Source organism: Alexandromys fortis, unplaced genomic scaffold, assembly GCF_014885135.2.
Source record: "Alexandromys fortis isolate MF-2015 unplaced genomic scaffold, M_Fortis_MF-2015_v1.1 scaffold_5, whole genome shotgun sequence".
Taxonomy (NCBI): domain Eukaryota; kingdom Metazoa; phylum Chordata; class Mammalia; order Rodentia; family Cricetidae; genus Alexandromys; species Alexandromys fortis.
In genome coordinates this window covers 9,896,079-9,919,344 of record NW_026067924.1, presented here as the reverse complement: position 1 = coordinate 9,919,344, position 23,266 = coordinate 9,896,079, and positions in this window count along the sequence as shown.

Genomic DNA, 23,266 nt, shown 5'->3' with positions numbered 1-23,266 from the left:
TTGCCTATTAATGGCAGTCATATTTTGTAGTTGCCCTATTAAAGAAGGGAATTGAGAATGGGTCCCCCAAGGTGTGATGTTAAAATGGAAGATTCCACCAATGAACTTTTGTTGACATCAGTGCCAGGGAGTGCCCTAGAAAAGATAGTGTAGTGGTTTTGCCCATTTGCCAAAATATGGATTGCTCAGGAAGCTCGATAGTCTGTTAAAATATACTTTTAGTTTTTCAGGCCAGCTTTTATTAAAATTCGAATGCCATATTAAAGTATATTTTCTTGTACTGTGATTTGTCCCTTTATAAATAAGACACAAGGAAGGAAGATAAACTTTGCATTTTAAGACCAGTTGTCATCTTATTTCTCTTTATAAAATCTAAATTCGTTTATTAGATTTATTAGATTTGTGTTTACTTGCTTAGCAGTTTAGAGAACTATTTGCCTGTTCCGTAGCTGTTGAGATTGTCATTCTCTTAAAGTGACAATGTTTTAAAATAGTGGTCATGTAACTTCATGTACTTTTGTGATAGAATTGTTTTGTTATATAATTTAAATTCTTTCCATTTGCATTTGTCTATGTAATTTGAGGAAGAATACTGAACATCTGATTCTCATTTAATATGTATAAACTAATAATTGCAAAAATTTTTTTTAAAGGGAAAAGTTGCGTTCAGTGTCAAGCTCGTGAAAGAAAAAGAAGGGCTTAAGAAGTGTTTGAAATGGAAGGAGGCTTGGAGCTTAGAAACCACAACAGGCCTGTGATGCCGAATTGAGCTGTCCAAAGGACATTGTCAGTGTACTGGGAAACTTGGTGGTACTAAGATCAACACAGTTGTATGTTGATGAACATGTAGATAGATGTTCATGTTTGCAGGAAGTACACAGCGATTGTATTTAAGAAGTAAGAAGCCTAAAGTTTGTGTTACAAACTGTTACTGGATAGTTCAGGAATACATAACACACACACAATACACCATATGCACATGTATCACATACATCATATACACATTACATATTCCATACACGCTACATATAATCATATACCACACATATAAAAATGTACCACACACCATACATATCCATACCACACATATCTATACATAAAGCATATATGTACCATGCATGCTACATAGTCCACACACACTGTGCTTACTAGTTTTATATCAACTTAATACAAGCTAAAGTCATCTGAAAGGAAGGACCCGCAATTGAGAAAATGCGTCCATAAGATACAGATGTAGGCAAGACTGTAAGGCATTTTCTTAATTAGTGATTGATAGGGAAGAGCCTAGCCCATAGTAAGTGGGTGGTCCCGGGTTCTATAAGAAAGCAGGCTTAGCAAGCCATGGTGAACAAGCCAGTAAGCAGCATCCCTTCATGGCCTCTGCATCATATCCCGCCTCCAGGTATCTGTCTGCCCTTTGAGTTCCTGTCCTGGTTTCCTTCAATGACAGATGATGTGGAAGTGTAAGCCAAATAAACCTTTCCTCCCCAACTTGCTTTTGGTCTTGGGGTTTCATTGCAGCAACCCTAACTAACACACACACACACACACACACACACACACACACACACACACACAAACACACCCATACATGCATACACACACTGTACACCCCACATATCATACACACCACACACAATGTATGATACAAACACACCATAAACACATTATATCTACCACAAACATAACATTTACACACTGTACAGATATTACATATGTGTTACAGGCCCCACAATACACATACAAACATTACACACATATCACACATACTATATACTACACCTCACACCATATATTCCATACCTACTACATATGTCCTAAACACCACGCAGCATATACTTTTCATACTCACACACATACTATATAAATGCCACACATTCAAACACACTGCACACCACAGACACACAACTATTTGCATGCTGTGATCAAATATTAGCAAATCTGGAATCTGGATGAGGAGTATTCAGAAGGAAGCTCATTGAATCCTTTTGGCAAATTTTCTATAACGTTGCCACTGTTTTGAAACCAAACGTTAAAATCATATAAACCAAATTTCTGCATGTCAATGTTCAATTTCTTTTCAAATGCTGCAGGGCTAGAGGCTCACGACTCGTGGAAAGGAATTCCGAGCAACACTGGCGCACCCTCCTAACCGGTTTCTAATGTTTCTTGATTCTCTACGCGCATAGCTCAGTCTAACCAAAGGACTGACCCTGCCAGCGCTGGGATCGAGCAGTGTGTGAGGCAGGGCTTACTTTGTAGCTTAGTCCTGCAGCTAGAGAAATCCCAGTGACAGAAGAGGAAGGGGAGCCAAAGGCAGCTCTGTCGGAGCCCTGTGTGACAGAGAGCAAGCTCAGCCTCATGACAACTAAGGGAGGATGCCCTGGGCGGGGCCTAACCACACCGGGTACCTGCTCATAAAAGGCAAAAGGCAACTTGGCAAAGAAATAACCTATTGTTCAGGCTGTAGGCACCCCTTTTGTTTCATTACCTGCATTCAATTTGGACTGTTTTATGGAGTTCCGCACGGGGTCCCTCTTATTACATTCCTTCGAAGGCAACTTCGCTTTATGCTGGGACACCTGTCCACATGAAAGTCTGAACCCCCCTTTCAACAGTCTTCAAACAACCCAGGGCACACAGCTGGCTGGCCGGAGCCCGCTGGAGGGACAGCTGCGTGGCTGACAGAACTGGCACCGGCACAAGACATGTGCGCGGCTGTAAACAGGAATGAATCCCCTAACCTTTATGAGTCAAATATTTATTTTTGGAATATTAACAAAATCAAAAGAATTGCAGAGTTCTTTTAATTTTAAGTCAAAACACACTGGCATGCGGCTTTTAAAGACACTTTATTTAACGGGGGTAATCTTAAATTGAGGCCGAAACAAATTCAGAAACATTAAGGATTTCTTGCCCAGTATATACAGCACAGAAGAAACATTTTAAAGAAATCTTTAATGCTCTATAAAAGATGTAACAGAATCCTTCTTTCCATAAAATGTCCTCCAGATATGGATGACTATAGTAAAAACTCTTAAGTATTTGTGTGTCACAGCTCTGGGTGTATTGTGTGTGTGTGTGTGTGTGAGAGAGAGAGAGAGAGAGAGAGAGAGAGAGAGAGAGAGAGAGCACTTGTGCATGCATATATGTCTGAGTCTCTAAGCCTCCTAACCCATCCTTTTTCCTCTATCCCTTTCGTCCCCCCCCCCCCCCTTTCTCTTTTCCTTCCTATGTGCATAGAAGGACGTAGTAGCTGCTGTGGCTAAGCTGCTAAGGGCACTTGATATCAGCTAAGCCTGACAACTTGAGTTCGATCCCCAGGACCCACACAAGAAAGCTAAGCTCTCCAAGTTGTCTCGGACCTCCACACATGTGCCACACATGGCTCAAGTGCGTGCCACCCTCGTCTCCACTCTCCTATCTGCAGGGCATGATTTTGTTTTCTAAGGTCATAAGATGGGGCTGACGTCCAAGCCTCAAGATTCAGGTCTGATCAAAGGAAAGATGAGACCAAGAGCAGAAGAAGGGGCAATCTGACCACCGGGCCTCTTTAAAGAGCTTTTCTGTCCTCTTTGTCCAGAATTGTGTTCAGTGTGCAGTGCACGAGCAGATGAGAGAGGAAATGGAGGTCTTGGTAAGAAGAACAATAATAGATAATATGTAACTATTTTTTTTTTTTGTTTCCAGGCTAATTTATTGCTTCTCAATAAGAAGGCTGAATTCTTATTGATTCCGAAGTGTTGGTTCCTAAGTGTTGATTCCGAAAAGTCCTGGTTGGTAATAAGAAATACAGAAATACTGTGGTAGAATGGGTTCCTGTCACCAAAACAGGTAGAGAAAGGATTCTTTTTCTTGTAAGCTCGTGAGATTTAAAACTTTTTTGTTTTATTCTTATGCATTTGCTTGTTTGTAAATCCAGCACCTGCTATATAGTCTGGATTGCCCTTGAACTTTCAATCCCTCGGCTAAGTGCTGGAATTGCAGGAGTATGCGACCACGCCAGACGCTGTTTTTATTCCTAATTCATTTGTTCTCACAACATTAAGCTGACTATATTTAATCTGATCTATATTGAATACATTTGAATTACATTGTATATTCAGGAACATTTCAATTGCATTAGCTAAATTTGATGAGTTATCTATTATTGTTAGAATCAACTCCTATTTATCCAGAATAAAAGCAATCAGAAAACCCACCATCAAAAGTCATGGCATTATTTTTAGCCTTTCCCATTCTATTTATGCATACCACAGAGTTTAATTTCTTAAATCGCATTGACTGCTATATAGTTACTGCACAGCTTGGGTAAATCAGAACACTTCTTTAAATAGAACAACTGCCTGGCATTTTAATGGACCACCTTAAAAATGGGACCCATAACTTACTTCTTTCTATTGCTAAATACACCCAAGTGACCTCTCTTTCAGGTGCTTTTGAAAGTATCCAGAAAAAAAAATTCTAAAAAGAAAACTGTTTTCTTGCCTATGAATTAATAAAGAAAGGCTTCTTGCATCAGGAAGGGAAACAGAATTCCTATCCTTCACAAAAGTTGGAGATTCAGAACTCCATGGGCACGGCTGGGAATTGCACTGCAAGGCAAACAAAGATCTAACACATACCCCCTGCCGCTGGAAAAGAATTCTTTCAGAGGGAAACAGACCATGCCCGTCACAATGACATCAGCTTATTGTAACCTTCTCTTAGTGTAGACAAAATAACCCATAGGACTCTCAGATCTGCCCATGAGTCACTTTTTCTGTACCCAGTGACTTCCTTCAGGACATCACACAGGGCCGCCTTTGAATGGTTCCTTTCAAATAGATTGTCCCCTAACTTTAGGTTCATGGGAGTGTCTCCCTGATGGGCAGCAGGCAGGTGGGCAGGGAACATCTGTAGCTCCCTGTGCCACCCTCAGGGTGGGATCTAGGTTTCTGGACAGTGCCAGTTGTAATTGTGACCGTGACTTTTTCAGGGCATTCTTTTATTTCTTTCAAAGTCTTCTTATGCATCTTTCTTGCTGTTTCTCTTCTTCACATCTTGTGGAGTCTTCAAATGGGAAGAACAGCGGTGTGTTTTTATTGGGTCTGCGCTCATGAGCTGACAGACAGGGACTTGAAGCCTGGGTCCAGGAGTTCCCGGTGTCCCAAAAGACTTTTGCTGTCAGACCCAGCATTGGGTGAGCATGCTTGCCCCCCTGGGTTAGAAAACACAAAACATTCCAGCTGCTCTATGCTCAGGGTTCATTACAAGAAACTCCCCGACTCGAGTTTCTGAAACCAGAAATGAGCTTTGCTAAGATGCCACAAATGGAAAATTCCATACTTGACCTCAAGTGATGGGTGACAGTCAAGTGCAGCCACATTGAAAATGTTGTATAAATCGCCTTCAGGCTGTGATATGTGACTGAATTTCATATTGAAACCTGGGTCTCAACTCTGATATCTAAGTTACAAACTCCAAGAGGACAGCATGGTTCTATATGACGAACCCTTGAGGGGACTTGCATATTGTTGGTACTTGATGTTGTTTGTTATTGAATGAATAACTCAGAATAAGGGGCCCATGGTCCTACACGGTAGAATATTGCCTGCTCCCATGTCCTGAGTTGAGAAGAGGGAGGTTTGGCTCTAGCTGCTTGTTTCTACTCCATGTGACGTTGTGATATGACACCCTGTTTGCTCTAGCTTGTCCACTCATCAAGCAATGCCCTCTGCTCCCCAGTGTCTACTGTCCTGTGAAAGAGCCCTGTTCTACCAGCACCAAGGGGAAAGTGGGGGAATTCCACTCAAAATGACAGCCTCCCTCCTGCTCAGGCATGGCTGTTTCCATGGGCTCATGCCCAGACTGGGCAAGAAACACCCTCCTGGGCAGTGTCCCCTGCGCAGATGTCCTTAAGGCTCAGTTCCTGGGAAAAGAAGCCCTGTTTCTGCCGCAGCAGTCAGAGCTCCAGGAAGGGCTGGCATTTTCTTGTTTCTTGAATGGAGCTGAAGGCCCAGAGCACAGCATCCAGCAGGCCACAAGAGGACAGCAGTGGCTTGAGCTCCGGTTGCTGCTTCCTACTCTGGCTTCTCCCCAGGAACAGAGCGACCATCTAGGTACCTGAGCGACTAAGGCTTCTTTCATCACCTTATTCCAGCACTCTAATGGGAAGAGATTTTTGCCGATGAATGTGCTGGAAAAAACCCACGGTGGTTTCTGCAGGCCAAGTTGTTACTTTCCCATTCTTCCAGACTGCTCTGACATCATTAGCTCTGGATCACAGAGCCTCACTGGTGACCTAAAGGGGATAAGTATGTTGTACTGTTTCGGGCATTGTCTTGGCAGAACTAGGGTGATTTTTAAGATCCTCACTTTTTATGTGTTCCATACCGCAGAGTTATCACCTCCATATTATAAGCTACCTTATCACTCTGATTCACTAATCTCGTGGAACTTTGACTCATCACTGTTTTCCCTTAGATATTTTGTTCATCCAACACTTCCTGAACATTTGATTGGAATGTGTAGTGTGTACTAGGAATGGAAAAATGAATAAGCATCCTCGGGGTTGAAGTGTAGGTGAGAGGAAACATATGACCTAATGAATTACAGCTCAATTGGACAGCTTCTCACTTGAAATCACAGACAGGTGAGGAGCAAGTGGGGCCTCCAAAGAAAACCTGAGTGCAGGCTATTCTAGGACTAACTACCAGAAGACCCAATAGATGTCAAGGCTCTATTACTGCTATGTTGTTCCTTTGTGCTGATAGAAAAGCTAATTCTGGCTGCGTGGTGGTGGTGCATACCTTTAATCCCAGCACTTAGGAGGTAGAGGCAGGCGGATCTCTGTGAGTTCGAGGCCAGCCTGGTCTACAAGAGCTAGTTCCAGGACTCCAAAGCTACAGAAAAACCCTGTCTTGGAAAAAAAAAAAAGAAAAGAAAAGAAGGGCTAATTCTGTGAGGCAAAGGTTCTAGAAGGGGCTCACATGGTTCAGGCTGCTGCCTGTGTATAAGTGCTTTGGTGCCACAAAATTAGGTGACCATGCAGGCATTCTCTCTGTGGACGTCCCCAAGGAGACAACAAGATGGACTGAAGACATTGCTGATTGGTTGGCCACATCCTGAGGTCTCTTGGTAACATGTCCCTAGGAGCTGACCCCATTTGAGACCTCCACATTCCTGTCTCTCCTGAGATCACAGTTGTGATAGTTAGTATGAGACTTTAAAGGCATAAGTAGCTTCTCGAAATTGTAATTAGGATGCTATGCATTAGGAGAAAGATAACCACTGCTCTCACCAGAGGAAAGTAATGAAAAGACTCAGGGGATACATTAAAGGCACCTGCTAGAAGCTACTGAGAACAGCTGGCCCCAAAGAGGCAGAGCAGGGAACCTCTGTGAAGAAACAAGACTTAACTTGAGTCTTTAAAAAGTGTGTGTGTGTGTGAGAGAGAGAGAGATTTGCCTTCATGCATGCCAGTATACTACATATGTGCAGTGCCTGTACACAATAAGGCATCAGATCCATTGGAACTTGGAGTTACAGACAGCTAGGAGCTGCCATATGGGTGCACTGAGAATCAAACCTGAGTCCTCTGAAAGTGTTCTTAACCACTGAGCCCTGTCTCAAGCCCCAAGTTCATTCTTGAAGATGGCCAAAGGTAGCCAAATAAGGAGGAGGCTGTCATACACTCTGGTTAAGGATAGCCTGTGCCTGCATGGCCTGAAAACCAGGGTGCTCAGTGAACAGGTCTGGGCATGTCTTGCTCTGCCTTGAGGAGCAACAACAGGTCGTGGTCATGTAAAGTGTAATAGGCATGAGATGCATGAGCCAGAGTGAGGACAAAGGACAGGAACAGGAAAACAGCCAGAGTCCCAGCCTGGAAGGCGCCATGGGGAGAGAGGCAATGATAGGAGGGAAAGAAAGGGAAGGAACAGAGACTCAAGCCAGTGGCTCTGTGATCCATGCCTCGGTGGGCTGCTTTCACCAGCAACTTTTCTTTCAGCTTCAATGGAGATGAGAATTTCAAGATATGGTTTTGATTGAAGATTAGACTGGAAGATTTTGCCCTTTGGGCTTGTCTTAGTTAATTTTTTATGGATATGATAAAATACCATGACCAAAAGCAACTTGAAGAGGAAAGGGTTTATTTCAGTTTACAGTTCCACATCACAGTCCATCGCTGAGGGAAGCCAGGGTAGGAATTCAAACAGTGCAGGAACCTGCAGTCAGGAGCTGATGCAGAGGCCATGGGAAAGTGTGGCTTACTGGCTTGCTCCTCGAGGCTTGATCAGCTGCCTTCTTACAGCACCCAGGATGGCCTGGCCCAGGGGTGGTACCACTTCTAAAGGGCAGTGCCCTCCCATATTAATCATTAATCAGGAAACAAACTCACAGGCCAGTATTAGGAAACATTTTTTTTCAATTAAAATGACCTATTCCCAGATATGTATCATGTTGATAAAAATCAACCAGCATAAGGCTTTTGGGAAATTTTCTGCTTTTATGAGACTTTTAAGTGGGTATTCAGGGAAACTGAGGAAGGTCTGAAGCAACCTAAACCTACTCCAAGACACATTCACCATTTAGAACAGCGTGAGGCTGTCTCCTCCCAGGGCCCTCCATGGAGTATCTGAAAAGATAACCGTGAATGAGCCTAGTTAACCATGTGGTAAGACTGTGAAGTAAGAAAAAACTGAAGTTATATATATTTTTTAGATGAAAGCTTTCTTTTCTCAGTTGTGACGTTTTATTTACTTACATGCTTTTCAAGAATTTCTCACTGTGCTCAGGCTGGTCTTGAACTTGTTCTCCAGACTTGGACTGCCAAGTGCTTACACTGTTTTTTTTGTTTGTTTGTTTGTTTGTTTGTTTATTTTTTCCCCCAAAGCTGAAAGAAACCAGGTTCAGGCCCAATTTCTTTTTTTTAAATGGCTTATTTATTCTTATTTTTATGTGCATTTGTGTTTTGCATGTCTGTATGTCTGTGTGAAGATGTTCAGTTCCCTGGAACTGGACTTACAGACAGCTGTGAGCTGCATGTAGGTGCTTGGAATAGAACCTGGGTCCTCTGGAAGAGCAGGTTGTTTATTTCATGAGACTCTGAAGACCTTGAAGCTCGTAGAGTTTAGTGTCTTGTGTTCAGGGCGTCTCTTCTTTGGCTCTGCAGAGAGAGGAACGCATAGGCTCATTGTCATAACATTGTAGAGAAAATTGCTAGTGTCCCTATGTTTTGGGATTCCCTTCACCAGCCGATAAAAGCCTCTTATCTTTCCTGTGGGAATGATCACCACCAAGAAAAAATTCAAGTTGAGAAATGATCAGTAAATAAAAATAATCTTTAAAGTATTCTAAATTTGAAATGCTGAAAAGCAGTTGCAATATTAACAAAAGAACCTAAAGGACCAAAATAATGGAGATACAGTTATTTTTATGTCTTATAATGGATAAAAGCAACTTGTTAAACATGGAACAAGTTCTGTAAAACATTTTCTGTGCCACATTTTTTGTATCTTAATGGGTTGAAGACCATTTCATGGTTATAGAATTACTTTTAGCGCCCCTGGCTAGAAGTTTTAAAATGCATGATCATGAACAAAATTTCACTGTGATGAAGCCATTTAAATGTTATCAGCTGCTTTGAGGCCACTTGTCTCAACGGAAAATTTCCAGGTATTTGCTGAGTATTTCCACTTCAAATTTTCCCTCAAAGGAAGGTCAAGAGCTGGCCAATCGTTCAAGTTACTGCAACCAGCTGTAAGAGGATGATTTAGGTGGAAAAAAAGCCAGATGCACAAGAGTTTTCAAGACAGAATTGCATCAGTTTCAAACAATGGCATCAGCTTTGGCTGATGGTGGCAGAATTGAAAAACTTTCTTAATTTTTCTTCCCTCCTTTTTACACACTCCACACTTTTGGAGTTGTGACAAGGGCAGCCCCAGGGCTATGAGCAAACCTGGAAAGGGTCCATGTTTTATTTATCACAGGAAAGCCAAATTTTGCCAGTTTACTGGGGGTCACGCCCTAGCCTGGGCAGTTGATAGATGCTGCCTCAGACACTCTTCTCCCCTCCCCCTTTCTCCAGAATGGGGCTAGCCTACTGCTCTCTTATTGGCTAGTCCAAGAGCGAATTGGTGAATGTGCACCATAGTGTGGGGCCTGAGGCTGATGTCAGCAACCTTCATATGCTTAGGGTCTGAGAAAGTCTTCTATTGGTTGGAGGAAAGACCAAAGACATCTCCATTTTCAAAGCTAGGTTATTGATTTGGACTTTAGAGGCAGGGTCTCAGTCTGGAGTCCAAGGCAGCACTCCTCCAGCTCAGTCTGCTGAGCACTGTGATCTCAAGCATGAGCAACCAGACCGAAAAGTGAAACTCAACCACAGAATGTATTATTAGATAGTGGAGAGGAATAGCAATGCTCATGCTATAAGTTGGCAGGACAGAGCCACAGCACAATGTGATGATACGGGCATCCCACCTCTGCGGGCTCCTCCTAGGCCCACAAAAACCCAGACTAGTTATCGGGAGCCCAGCAAACTGCAATAGCAAAGTGAAGAAACCTCCAACTGAGGGACATTCTGTGAAATTCCCAGAGCAGGGAGCCTCAGAGCTGCCCAGAGAGTCCAAAATGAGAGAATCCTGAGACAATACTAAAGCCCAGCAAGCTTAGTAAGTTCTGGTCGAGTGGTATCCTGGATGGCGCCCTGGTGAAGAGAGGGTTGGGTGCTGGTGAAGGAAATCTGAATAAAGCAAGTGGGTCATCCAATGGCCACACCAGTATTAGATGGCATGTAGCCAACGGGCCACACTCACCCAAAAGCTGGTGCAAGTGGAGAAGTGGTGTGAGAGACAGACGACACCCTCACTGTTTTTGGAATTCTTCTGTGAGTCTAAAACAATTCTAAAATAGACTGTCTTTCAAACCCAGAGTGAAAACAGATGAATTTGGATAAGATGATGCCCAGCGGCACACACAACAACAGCTAATATTTGTGGGAAAGAGAAGGTATGTTGTTCTTCTCCCATGAATGAATATGTTTGATTCCCATGGCAATTTTGTGACGCAGATGTGGTCACTGGTGGTGCCTCACAGTCCAAGCAACGAAAGCACGGAACGACGAAGGGATTGGACCAGAGACAGACAATAGAGCAGGCTAAGAAGGCGGTGGGGGGTACTGTGCCACTGTAGGCTCCACTTCTTAGCAGGGACTAAATGCTCAGTGAGCAGCTGGACAGATCAGTCAGGGGACAGAGGCAACCTACAGCATGGTGTGAAACCCAGGTTCAGTACACCTAGCCTTGGTTGAAGTTGTGAATAGCCAGTCATGTACTTAGAAACTTCAAAACTGGACTAAGCCCATGAGAGGCTGAGCAGAAGGTGCTTCGTGGCAGTTACCCTTAAAACAAGGATGCAGACACTGGGCAGCTTGATTCTCTTGGCTTTCAGTATCAGTTGGGTTCACATTTCTACAACAAAATATCCAAGGCAACTATCTTTCTAAAGGGGAACGTTTCTAGCTTGTAGATTTGGAAATTCCACTCCAGGATCAAGTGGAAATAGTCAAAGTGGGGCCGAGTCAGTGGTACACCCTTAATAAAAGCACACAGAGAGAAAGAGATCATAGGAGCTACACCTGTTAGGCCCCACTTCCTGGGTAGCCAAGAAGGTGGTCTCTTGGGTAACTGGGGAATGTGAACTTAAAGAGCCTATACTGTTGCCTGGGTACTCTGTAGATTTCCCCAGTTGGGGGTCAGGGCCAAGGATGCACAGCCGATTGCAGAACCAGTTCAGAAAGAGCTGCTGAAGGGCTTCAGGCAGGTACCAGAGAAGAGGACCTTCTAAGAAGGGCACAGAGATCTGTGTGGAGTTCACCTATGTGTCTGTGGCTCAGGCTTGCCCTATGTCTGGAGCTCCAGAAGGCCCACTAGCTCTGAAAGTAAACAGATTATGGGTTGACTCTCTTGTCCCTCTGGAACAAACCCTTCCTTCCTTTAGTTTCCCAGGTCCCGGTGTTTTCTCACAGCCAGAGCACAGTAACTTATACTTGGAGTATTTCCCTTCAAACTCTTTTTTAAAAAGTGATATAAATTGTTCTGGAGAGATGACTCAGCAGAAAAGAGTACTTTGCTTGGGCAGAGGACCCATGTTTGGTCCTTAGAATCCATAACACATGATGGCTCACAACTATCCATAACCCCAGGTTCAGGGAATCTGCCCACTCTTCTCTGCAGGAACCAGGTACACAGAAGGTACCCACATGCATACATAGGCAAAGCACTTATACATAAGCAATAAACAGAAAATTTTTATATGTTATACTCTTGATCTGTTTACATGACAGTAGGTTTCCACACAACTTCTCATACCTCCTTCATTTTTGCTAACTCCTAACTCCTTATCTTCTCTCTCCTATTCTCCTTCTTGTTTAAACACTACCACCCCCAGAATTTCGCCCTTTGCTTTCATATTACCTACATCCCACTATCCTCACCCTCTCTTAAGCTGCCACCTTCCCAATGGCTTCTTTCTAATTGCTTGGCAAGGGAGGCTTCCAAGATAATACAGAGATAATGATTATTACTCTTGATTGCTTACCAAAACTAGATGCTGAGACATTATTGCTGAAGATTTCACACAGCTTGGATGCATAATAGAGAGAAACCAAGCTAGAGTGGAGCAGGGTGCCTAGCAGCCTGCTAGCTTTCGTGGCCCCAGGAAGTGTCACACAGGCGTCTCTGGGAGAAAAGGTACCAGTGCTCTCATCCATCTTTGAGACCAGTCTGTCAGGGAAGACGTGCCTACTTCTGCAGTAGTGGGAGCTACTGCAAAGAGGTAACCAACCACTCACTGATTAGGTTTGTGACTGACTCCACAAGAGGGGATCAGTGACTGGGGCATAAATATGGTCAAAACCCCATGGCCAGAGAAGTCATAGGCCTTAGGGTGGAATAATGCTGGCATTTAGCTAAGTTGTCATATTGTCAAACTGTCTACGTTTATATCCATTGTCTTAGCAAAAGCAATGATTTCTTTCTGTTGCTGTGGTAAACAAAAGTGATCTGGAAAGGAAAGGGCTTATTTGTCTTACAATTCTATATCATAGTCCATTATGGAGGGAAGTCAGGGCAGAAACTCAAGCATGAAGCTGGAAGCAGGAACTGAAGCAGAGACCATGGGAAAACTCTGTTTACTGATGTTATCCATGGCTTGATCAGCCCACTTTCTTATAAAACCAGCACCACCTCATGCTGAACTGTTTGCTATTGACAGACTCAGGGAGATGGGAAACCACAGCCTTCCAGTTCTGCAGACCTCACCAATGGCCACACATTAAACTACATGGATTACAAAACCAAACCAAAAGTCATGAACCTGGGAAAAAACTGGTAAGGACAGAGAGTGCTAATAGGGATGGGAGAGAAGAGTGAGGGTGCTTATCTAATTTGGACAGCATACAGTCAGCAGTTGAGGCAAGGGCAGTTTCTTGCTCAAATGCCTAGCTTTGTCACAATGATAGCAAACTCCATATGGAAGTTCTTTGAAGCCCATTATCTTCTCTGAAGAAGATTATAGATGCCATGAGCAAACATGTCTTATTGTCATGAAAAGTTTTATGTCACTAAAACATCTTAAATGCCATATTCAGTAGGTCTTTGAAGTGTTTGAAGACTATCTAAAATATATCTCTGTTTGACCTTAAAAACATACTTAACTTGACTATAAGTTGATTGTTATAGATGTTATTGATTTGATTGTTATAGACTAAATACTGACCTGTATTTCTTTAATATTCTAAATAGCTTTCAAGGATTAAAACTAGGCATGACATTTTTAAGTAAACTGCATAAGTACAAGACCTTAAATGAGAAATAGAAATATATAATACAATATAAGAAAAATAACTTTAAATTTGTATTAATATTCAAAAAGCTATATCAATGTAAAGTATTTGAGACTAGTGATTATTCAACAGTAGACCTAACAATTGACCTTTTATTCCATCATTTCTATACTATATCCCCCCATTTTCCCTTTAGAAAGAGATCTCTTTGTTCAGCTTTCTCTGACAATGACCAACCCCACTAAATATTAACCTGTTTTCATTGGTGTCTGGTCCTCTTGCTCTGAAAACACACAAACATTTAAAGGTAACATACATATCTGCCTTAACATAGTATGAAATGTTCAGTGTGCATAAGCCAGTTAAAGACTTTTTTTGTTCTATGTTTGAGTAGGTAAAAGTCATCTATCAACCTAATAAGTTGTTTGGATTGCATAACCAAACTGTACCATAAATGTCTATCTATGCCATATGAAAGGATGCCATGTAATAATAAGCCATGAGGACTCTGTAGTCAACAAGATTTATCATGTCTCATTCTGTCTCCAAGCTGTTCCCTTGTAGAGGGATCAGCTTATATATCACCTGTCCTATAGTCTTTCTTGGTTTCCTCCCCCATGTTTGTAGCCAAGATACTCAGGAGGTCTTCCCCAGTTAAACCTGATCTCCTTTAATCTGGAAGGAATCCACAAGCTTTTGTTTCCACAGGAAACAACATTTTCTCAACCCTTTCTCCAATATAATGTGTTTCTGACTTTTATTTTAAAGTTAAGGCATTCCTAAAGTATATAGGTTGGTTCTGCAGTCCATTCCACAATCCAGTGTCCCTCAGCAGCTGTTTCCAGTTTATTAGCATTCAAAAAAAATCAAAATTAACAAAGCACCATATAGGGTCCAAAGTTCCTATGTTATAATATTTCCCATCCTTACATGGCTTATTCTTTTTTTATTATTACTTCATTTCTTTCTTTATAGACTTTACTTTATTATTTTAAAACCATTTATTTTTTATGACTGTCTGTATCCCTTTTCTTATTTTCTTAAGCCTATGCACACTGTGAAACACACAACAATCTATTTAGAGTTTTTTTTCTGAACCTGGTTTCCTGCTTATCTGTAACATTTTCTGTCTGCATGAGCAAAACTTTAAACTGCCTTGTAGCTTAGCTCATGGCGTATTGGCTGGAAGACCAATAACTATACAATACGTCCTGCTTGAGAGACTATGGAACTAGGAAACCACATCTGGCTCCATATTTGTATTCTCAGAGCTTTTTTTTTTTTAACTTTCTCAGGTCCTATGTAAATATGTGCTCCCATGGTGGGTACCACCATAGTTGGACCTTTTCATCAGGACTATAAGCTTCCTGATAAATGACACGGAGACTTATTATCAACTATGAAAGCCCAGTGGATAGCTTAGGCTTGTTTTTAACTAGCTCTTATAACTTAAATTAACCCATTCTTATTAATTTGCTTTCTGCCTTGTGGACTTACTTTTTTTATTATTATTACTTCATCTCTGTATTGCCCAGCCTACTTGCTCTGTGACTCGTGGCATATCCCCCTTCTTTCTTTCCAGAACTTTCTATTCACAGAAGTCCAGCCTATACCTTCTGTGTAGCTATTGGATGTTCAGCTCTTTATTAAACCAATCACAGTGACACATATTACAGAGTGTAAAGGAATATTCCACAATAGCCTCCTTTGATGTGGAATACAGCATCTATAAGTGACAAGCTATATTTAATTACCGTCTTCTGGTTTGCTGGACTTGTAGCATTTCTATGAATACCCAGAGATGCCAGTGCCCACTCCAGCCAGGCATTTGCTCCAATGTCTATACAGCTCACAAGTCACGTGGGTCTCTATGGGGTGCTTCAGGGTTTTGAGTCAGGTGTCTGCTTGGCCTGTCTACCCAAAGCCTGTACAGTCAGGTTCTGTCATGGTTCCGACTACCAGACAGGAGTGTAATCTTCGAAGCAGATACTTAAATATCAGTAAGTTCTGGGGTAGGAGAAAGGTACTTCAAGTCCTGTGCTAGATCCTCCCCCATCTGTACTCTCCTGTGCTCTGTTAGTGGGAGATGAATTGGGGTTACAGTCCTGGACTCAAGTTTGCCCCTCCAAGGCTCAGGCACCTTGAGGAGAATAATACCCTCACTCTCCATCTTTTTTCCCCCTTAAGTTGCTTCTTATAAAGTGTTTGGAAATCATGTATGAAATCGGTACTGAGAAGTAGGGTCATTATTCCATTAAGCCTGAATGAACCCTTGGTTTACAGGGCTCTGGAATGAGGGAGGCATATGGAGGGGTTTGACGTCGTGGGCTGGAGAAGTCCTAGAATGCTGCAATCAGAGCATTCTGCTGGGAGAACTGAACGCCAGAACGCTGGTCAAAGGCGGACTGTAAAGTCTACTTAAGGAGCTTCAGAAGGGAATAAGGTATCTGTCCGAAGTTAAAATAGAATCCATTCGTGCCATGTTCTCCCAAGGCATCTGGATGTATTCTGTGTCCTGGACACTTGTGTGAGGCTGAATCCAGAAGTTATGGGCCAGGTTGTTTGGTAGAGAAAGTTTCGAAAGCCAGGTCACTGTATTTAGTGAGTTTTATAATGAAATTTCAAAGCAGGAAAACATGAAAGTGTGCAGTTTAATGGGGAAAGGAGTGTGAATTCAGCTAAAGTCAAAGAAAGACGCTGTTGGGGGAGTGCAGGGAGGACAAGCATCCTTAGCTGGTAGACACTGCTGCTAGTAAAGGCAAGGATGCTTTTTACAAGAAGACAACCGGGGAAACGCCTCGAGGGAAAGACTCCGCCCATCAAAGGCTCCAACTTGCACAATTGCAAATTAATTTGAAATGAGAGATCCCTAGCTTGGGGAGGCTGCAATGAGGGGCAGGGCAAAACTACCCTAGGTACCTGAGGGCCCATTTCGCTTAACGCTGTGAAGATGAAGCTTAAGACAGAGCCAAGAGTCCAAGATACTGGAGATACAGACACACGAGATCTTCACCAAGGAATGTTGAAAACGAGTGGAGGTGTCCCAAGAGAGATGCCAGGTGTGTTGCAGAGACTGGAGATGGAGAGACAGGGATCCCTAAGTTTGTTGAGGCACAGGCAATGTCCCACGTAGAACCATAGATACTGAACTTCATGCTAGCTGTTTGCCCTGCTAGGTTGTAGCCCTATTTCAGTCTGAGCTTTCTTATTTGACACAGAGTAGTGCCTGCACCTACGGAGGACTGAGCAGTGTGGAAGGGTTTGGAAGGCAGGAGAGCTGTCAGTCCAGTGTTGGCTCTCAGGGTCCTAGCTTCTCTTGAGCTTCACACAACGACAATCCAGCGTTGAGGTTGGGCCGGCCTAGGAGGCACAAGGAGGATGAACAGTGTCCACCTCTATTAAATGTGTTTTTTTTTCCACTTTCTTCCTTACCATTGTCTCATAGACTACAAGCACAAAGGCACATTATTTTTGTGTACTAGAAACTAAGAATATCACCAAGGAAGACAGAGTGGGCAGGGTTGGTAGGAAGTTGATGAACTATCAACGATAGTGATTCCATTTCTAGATATGGCTTAGAATCACAGAAGGAAGGCTCTGGGGAAAAGACTAAGAATTGGACAGTTTGGGATAGAAGGTAGTGTCAGGACAATCCTAGAAAACTGTGACATTTTGTGTTGAACATACAAACTTGCATGGTAACTCCAGCACTCTCTAAGCATTTTGGTTAAATTTGGTTAACTGCTTTTAAGGCATTGCTGTTGGTTCCCAGAATGAACTCATGGGGGCTCATGAGCTGAGGCTGTCTAGGAATAACACTGGTGCCTGACATTGCAAACACATGTGCTCACTACAATGGAAGGATAGCAAATAAATAGCTGCTTGCACTCGGAGGGATTCTAACAGGTGTCTCGCGCTTTCTCGTGTGTGTTTGCAGTTGCTGAGGACATTTCCCTAACGAAGCAACGTTGCACTATCACAGTATCTTTGCTTACAAATAAATACAGTCTCAAAGCTCTTCTTCTGTTGCACAATTAGAGTTACTCAACCCTGGGACCTGTCAGTGTCGGAGTCGTCCCTGGGATGTTGTAAGCTTTGCTTGGCACGCTGTACTGATGGCCTTCCCAAAGAAGCCTTGGGGCATTTAAGACTAACTCACCCATTAGGCTCTGCAGAAGTAGGTGTGAACGTGAAAATTGGAGCTGTCAATCAAACGGAGAGAGATTACCTCAGGTAAGGCTAATGGGTGGGGCCCAAGAGATATTTATGTGCTTTGATGCCAAGGGCTCAAACTGAAGGTTCCCATCCACAGAACACCAGGACCCACCCATCTGGGCTCAGTGTCTAACTGGTACAATGTTGTCTTTGATTATGGTGCTTCAAATGTCTGCTTCTTCAAAGCAAAACAAACAGCTCAAAACCAAGGGGATTTCAGTATTTCAGAGACGAGTTGCCTCATAACTTATATAAAAGTATCTATTATTTAAGGTTAGCCATTACTTCACTGGATTGTGGCTGGGTTTATCTGGGCTTTCTTCCAAGTGGTTGTCATCAGGGTACAATTTTGATATTTGAGTTTAACCAAAAATTTGGGGAGGGGACATGATGTTCCTCACATCTTTTTTTAAAACATAAAATTTCTTTTTATTTTTAATTAAAGAATAAAAAAGATGCATCCTTTAGGTATAAGTAATTTTATCATTTCTTATGTATTAAAAAGATATTGTTAGACTTTCTCTATAATACAAAGCATCAGGCAGTCATGCAGTGATATGCTCAGTCTTGAGGAAAAGGAACTACAATCCAAGAATTTTATACTGACCTCAATTATCATGCATACATGCACACACTGCAGAAATACTAGAGTCAAACAAACCACAAACACTGTACTGATAGTAAATCCTTCATGTAGGAAACACAAACAGAACTATTTAAAAATTGCATCTGAAAAGTCAAGATCAGGAAAAGCAATACTATAAAATAAATAACAGTGTCCTGCGAGGCTAATCAATCACAGAACATCTAATAAACAATTTTTCTAGGGGTCTTGTTATGGTTGGAGTCTTAAAATTAAAAAAAAAATCTTTATTTATTGTTACCGCATGCATGTGTAGGCATGGGTGCTACTGCTTGTGTGTGGACCTTGAAGGACAACGTTGTGACATCTGCTGCCTGTTCCCTCTTTACATCCGTATGTGGCTTCTGTCACCAGCTTGTGATGCCAGGGCTTTGCCAGCTGAGCCATCTTGACGGCCCCTATAGTTATTTTATTTGTTTGTTTTTAGATTGGGCTTCTCTGTGTAGAACAGGCTGTCCTGAAATGGCCTGTAGAACAGGCTGTTCTCCCAGAGAGTCTCCGGCTTCTGCCTCCAGAGTGCTAGAATTAAAGGCGTGTGCCACCATTGCCCAGTGCTTAGATTTTTTTAAAATTAATTTTAAAATCAGTGTAAAAATAATGTAATTCCTTATGACATTTCATACATGTAAATTATATTTCACTCATATATATTTATATCCAGATTACCTTCTCTTGTTCTTATCTCTTGCTTATTGTTTCCCACATATACGTATACACACACATACACACATACATGCGTAAATATGTATGTTATATATGTATCTTCCGCATGTTGCTATCTAGTTTCCCTGGCACAATATCATGTACACACACACATACACGCACATGTATGTACACACACTCACACGCAGGCCCATACACACGTGAGAACAAGTATACAAACTTGTATTTTAGTTTGGCTTGTTTTGTTTAGTAGGATGATCTCCATCTTCATCTTCTTGAAAATGACATCATTTTTTTTTATGGCTGAATAGAACTCTGCTATTGATATGTACGGCTTTTCTGTATCTATTCATCTGCTGGTTGCCATGGAAGCCGAGTCCATACCTACTGTGAGTAGTGCAGCCATAGCCGTGGCGGCATGGAGATCTCTGTGGTGTCCTTATGTAGAGACCCACAAATCATACAGCTTGACCACGTGGTAGCTTTATTTTCTACATTTTGGAAGAACCTTCGCACTGGTTCTACAGTGGCTCGGCTGGTTTACAGTCTCACCAGCAGTGTCTATGGCCCTCTCCCCCCACATAATCACCAGCACTTGTCATTGTTTTTCTGGTGACAGCTGCTCTGAAAGGGGTGAGATGGGCTCTCAAACAGTTTTAATTTGCATATCTCTGATGAGTAAGGATTTTGAGCATATTTTTCATATATTCATTGGCCGTTATTGGCCTTCTAATTCATTGATTGCGTGGTTGTGTATTTAACCTTTGAAATTCACAAAGGAACCTAGACCCTAACTCCATCAGATGTGCAGCTCTGAGACTCCTCCCCCCCACCCCCCAGGCTCTTTTCACTTGGCCGATGCTTTCTGTGCTGTGTAGAAACGTCTGTATTTGTGCGATGCTGTTTGTCAGTTCTTGTTATTCTTCTTTACGCTGTTGCAGTCCTCTTCAGCAAATCCTTGCTTGCGCCTGTATCTTTGAGTGTCTTCCTCCTTTTCCTCTAGGAGTTTCAGCCTAAGGTATATGGCTTGTTTCAAACTGGTATTTTTCAGAGTGAGAGAAAAACTTCTAGCTTCTTGTTCTGCACATGGTACACTGGATGACTTTCTGTCCTCTGTCTTTCATTATTACTTCTCTAATTGGCCCAATTGAGGACCTGACACTGAGCCTAGCCTGTTAGGACCACCAGGATGCTGGCTTTGGCTATAAGAATGCGGAGTAGTCACTTGTCACCACACAGTGAACAGGGATGTGAGTTTCTTTTCGCCATGGCTTGCTGGTCTACCCTGTGGTTGAAAGTGCCTCCTTCCCTCCCCTGCTGAAGAGAGAGCTGCCTGGTGACTAAATGTTGGGACCAATTGGAGTCCTGGCCTTCAGTTGATCTTCCCTGCTAGAGCCTTCTAATTGGAGTTACTAAAAGCTGTGCCTTGAGGATCAGAGGATGGGGTTTTCACCTGTTGGCCCACTCGACTGCTGGGTATTTAAGCCTCCATGGTGCTATGAAATAAAGGGCTTTTTTTTTTACCAGAGATTAGACGTCCGTGTGTCTGTCTGTCTTTGTGTTTGTGTATTTCAACCTCCAGCCCCTTGCCCGAAGCTCGTGAACTGTATTGTAGCGCATAGAGCACAGATGGGGGTGAAGTGAGCTGCAACTGAAACTGTTCTCAGAGCTTTGTTCCCACAAGGGTGGTGCTTCCTTAAGAAGACAGTTTTGTTCTTTCTGATGCTCCCCCATCTTTCAAGCTTTGGGCCAGAGCCTGTAGCCCACAGTGACTGAGTGATGCATGCATCTCCCCTCATTATTTTTTTTTTGTGGCAAAATCCTTGAATTTTTGATAATGCTGAAATTCCCCATTTTACTTTTCAAAGCAAATGAAAAGAACAAAAGTGATGTCCACTTGATAAGTTTGGTTCTGGGCCCACTAGGGTTCCAGGATTCGAGGGCACTTGTGAGCTCTCCTTGTAGCATACAGCACACTGCGGGTGCAGCGCTTTTCATGTCCCCGTCACCAGGACTCCTCAAAACAAGCTTCCCATCTTAGACTTCCCTGTGAGGTCACAGCACAGAAAATGTAAGCCCCAGAGACACATTCAACAGATAGGAGTGTTATTATTAGTAATCAGGAGCTTTTTCAGAGGGGCAGGTCACATCTTCCTTCTTTGGTATCTGGACAGGACTGCAGAAAGAGCTTCCTTCTTCCCAGAATACTCCTGTTGTCATTGCCCTACCTCTATTTCCTGTCTGGTTGTCCAGCCTATACTTCCTGCCTGGCTACTGGCCAATTAGCATTTATTTAAAGCATAATTGACAGAATACAGAATTGTCCCGCACCAACTTCCAGGCTTAATAAATGTGTACCCCAGACTGACCTTGAACTCGTGATCCTTCTGTCTCTGCCTCCTTCAGCAAATCCTAACGGCATTTGCCACCACAACTGGCTTGAAGTCTTTTCAGTCCATCTGCCTGCTGCCCAGCAATATGCTCTAGTTGGCTGCTAAAGAGAACACCTCCCCGTCTTTCTATTCTCCCATCAGAGTCTCACCACGTAGCCTAAGTCAGTTTCAAACTCACAGTCCTCCCTAAAGCCAAGGTTACAGGCATGCACGTTCAAGACTAACTGAATTTTGCGTTACTTTTGATTGACACAAACCACTTGGGTATATTTGAGAGGACAGACAGATTTTTAAGGTTTGTTTTAACTGATAGATAGATGTCGTATCTGTTAATAAGATACCATCACATCTGTGCAATGTTTGATTCATGCATGGACTATAATGATCAACTTGGGGGTAATTAGCATACCCATCACCAAAAATCCTTAGCAGCTCTTTATGAGAAGACTTTCCACAGGTTCTTCTATACTCTGATGCAGTCGTCATCAGCTGTGTTCTCTCTGCTGTGCTTCAGGTCACTGGAACTTATTCTTACTATCTAATTGACGTATTAAATGCATCAATCAGCTTTACCCTGTGCCCATTGCCCTCTTCTCCCCTGAGTCTCTGGTAACCATTACTCAACCCTCAAGTGGTATGGCGTTCTCCTATGGGTGGATGCTATAATGTGGGGTGTGCTTTTGCCTGACTTGATTCACTCGTGTCATCTGCTGCCCTTTCCAAATCTCCCCCAAATATTTACCTTCCAATCCTCCAGAAGCCTCGAGTCTAGCCCCTCCTCCTAGCCTGTCCATAGAGTTCCCAATGTCTCTGCCACATCCTTCCATACTGCCTTCATCTGTTCCTTCTCTACATGTTACTAAATGAGCCTTCAGGAGAGGAGGAGGGTTCTTCTAAGCCCTTGGTGAGGTTTGTATTCCATTATTCTCCAGTTTCCCGGTGTCTAGCACTTCCTGGTTAACTAGCCTTTAAAGTCTTGTAACAAGTGTAACTTAACATAGTTAGCTACTTGTTGGATTATAAAGAGACAATAAAACCAAAGAGGATAGCAATCGACCATTAAGTATCAAAGAAGAGATACAATATCAAAGAATCCTTGGACGTGTGACTGTGAAACCTAAGAAAGCGGTCAGCAAAAATAAATCACTTCCTTCACAGTGCTGGTTCAGTTCCTTCTAATGTAGCCTGGCGCCACTGATAATCAAAACAATCAGATATGTTTTAAAGCTGGGAGGGCAAACTACCGAAATCTTAATGTTAAATTTCCACACACCATTTCATTTTATGATACTTGGGCCCTGGGATATTATCAATTGATTGAACAAATAGTGAGTGCAATGATTTGTCAACACACGGCCCGCAAACATTCACCGGCCCTGTGATCAATACCGGTTAGCTAATGAGCGCACACCACCAGAGTGTGCCAGCAATCTGTTAACTGGCTGTGCTTTAGGCGCAGGAAGCCGGCTTTACTGTGCAGCTTTTGGGTTTTATTCTAAAATGGGAACTTGTAATTTTATATAT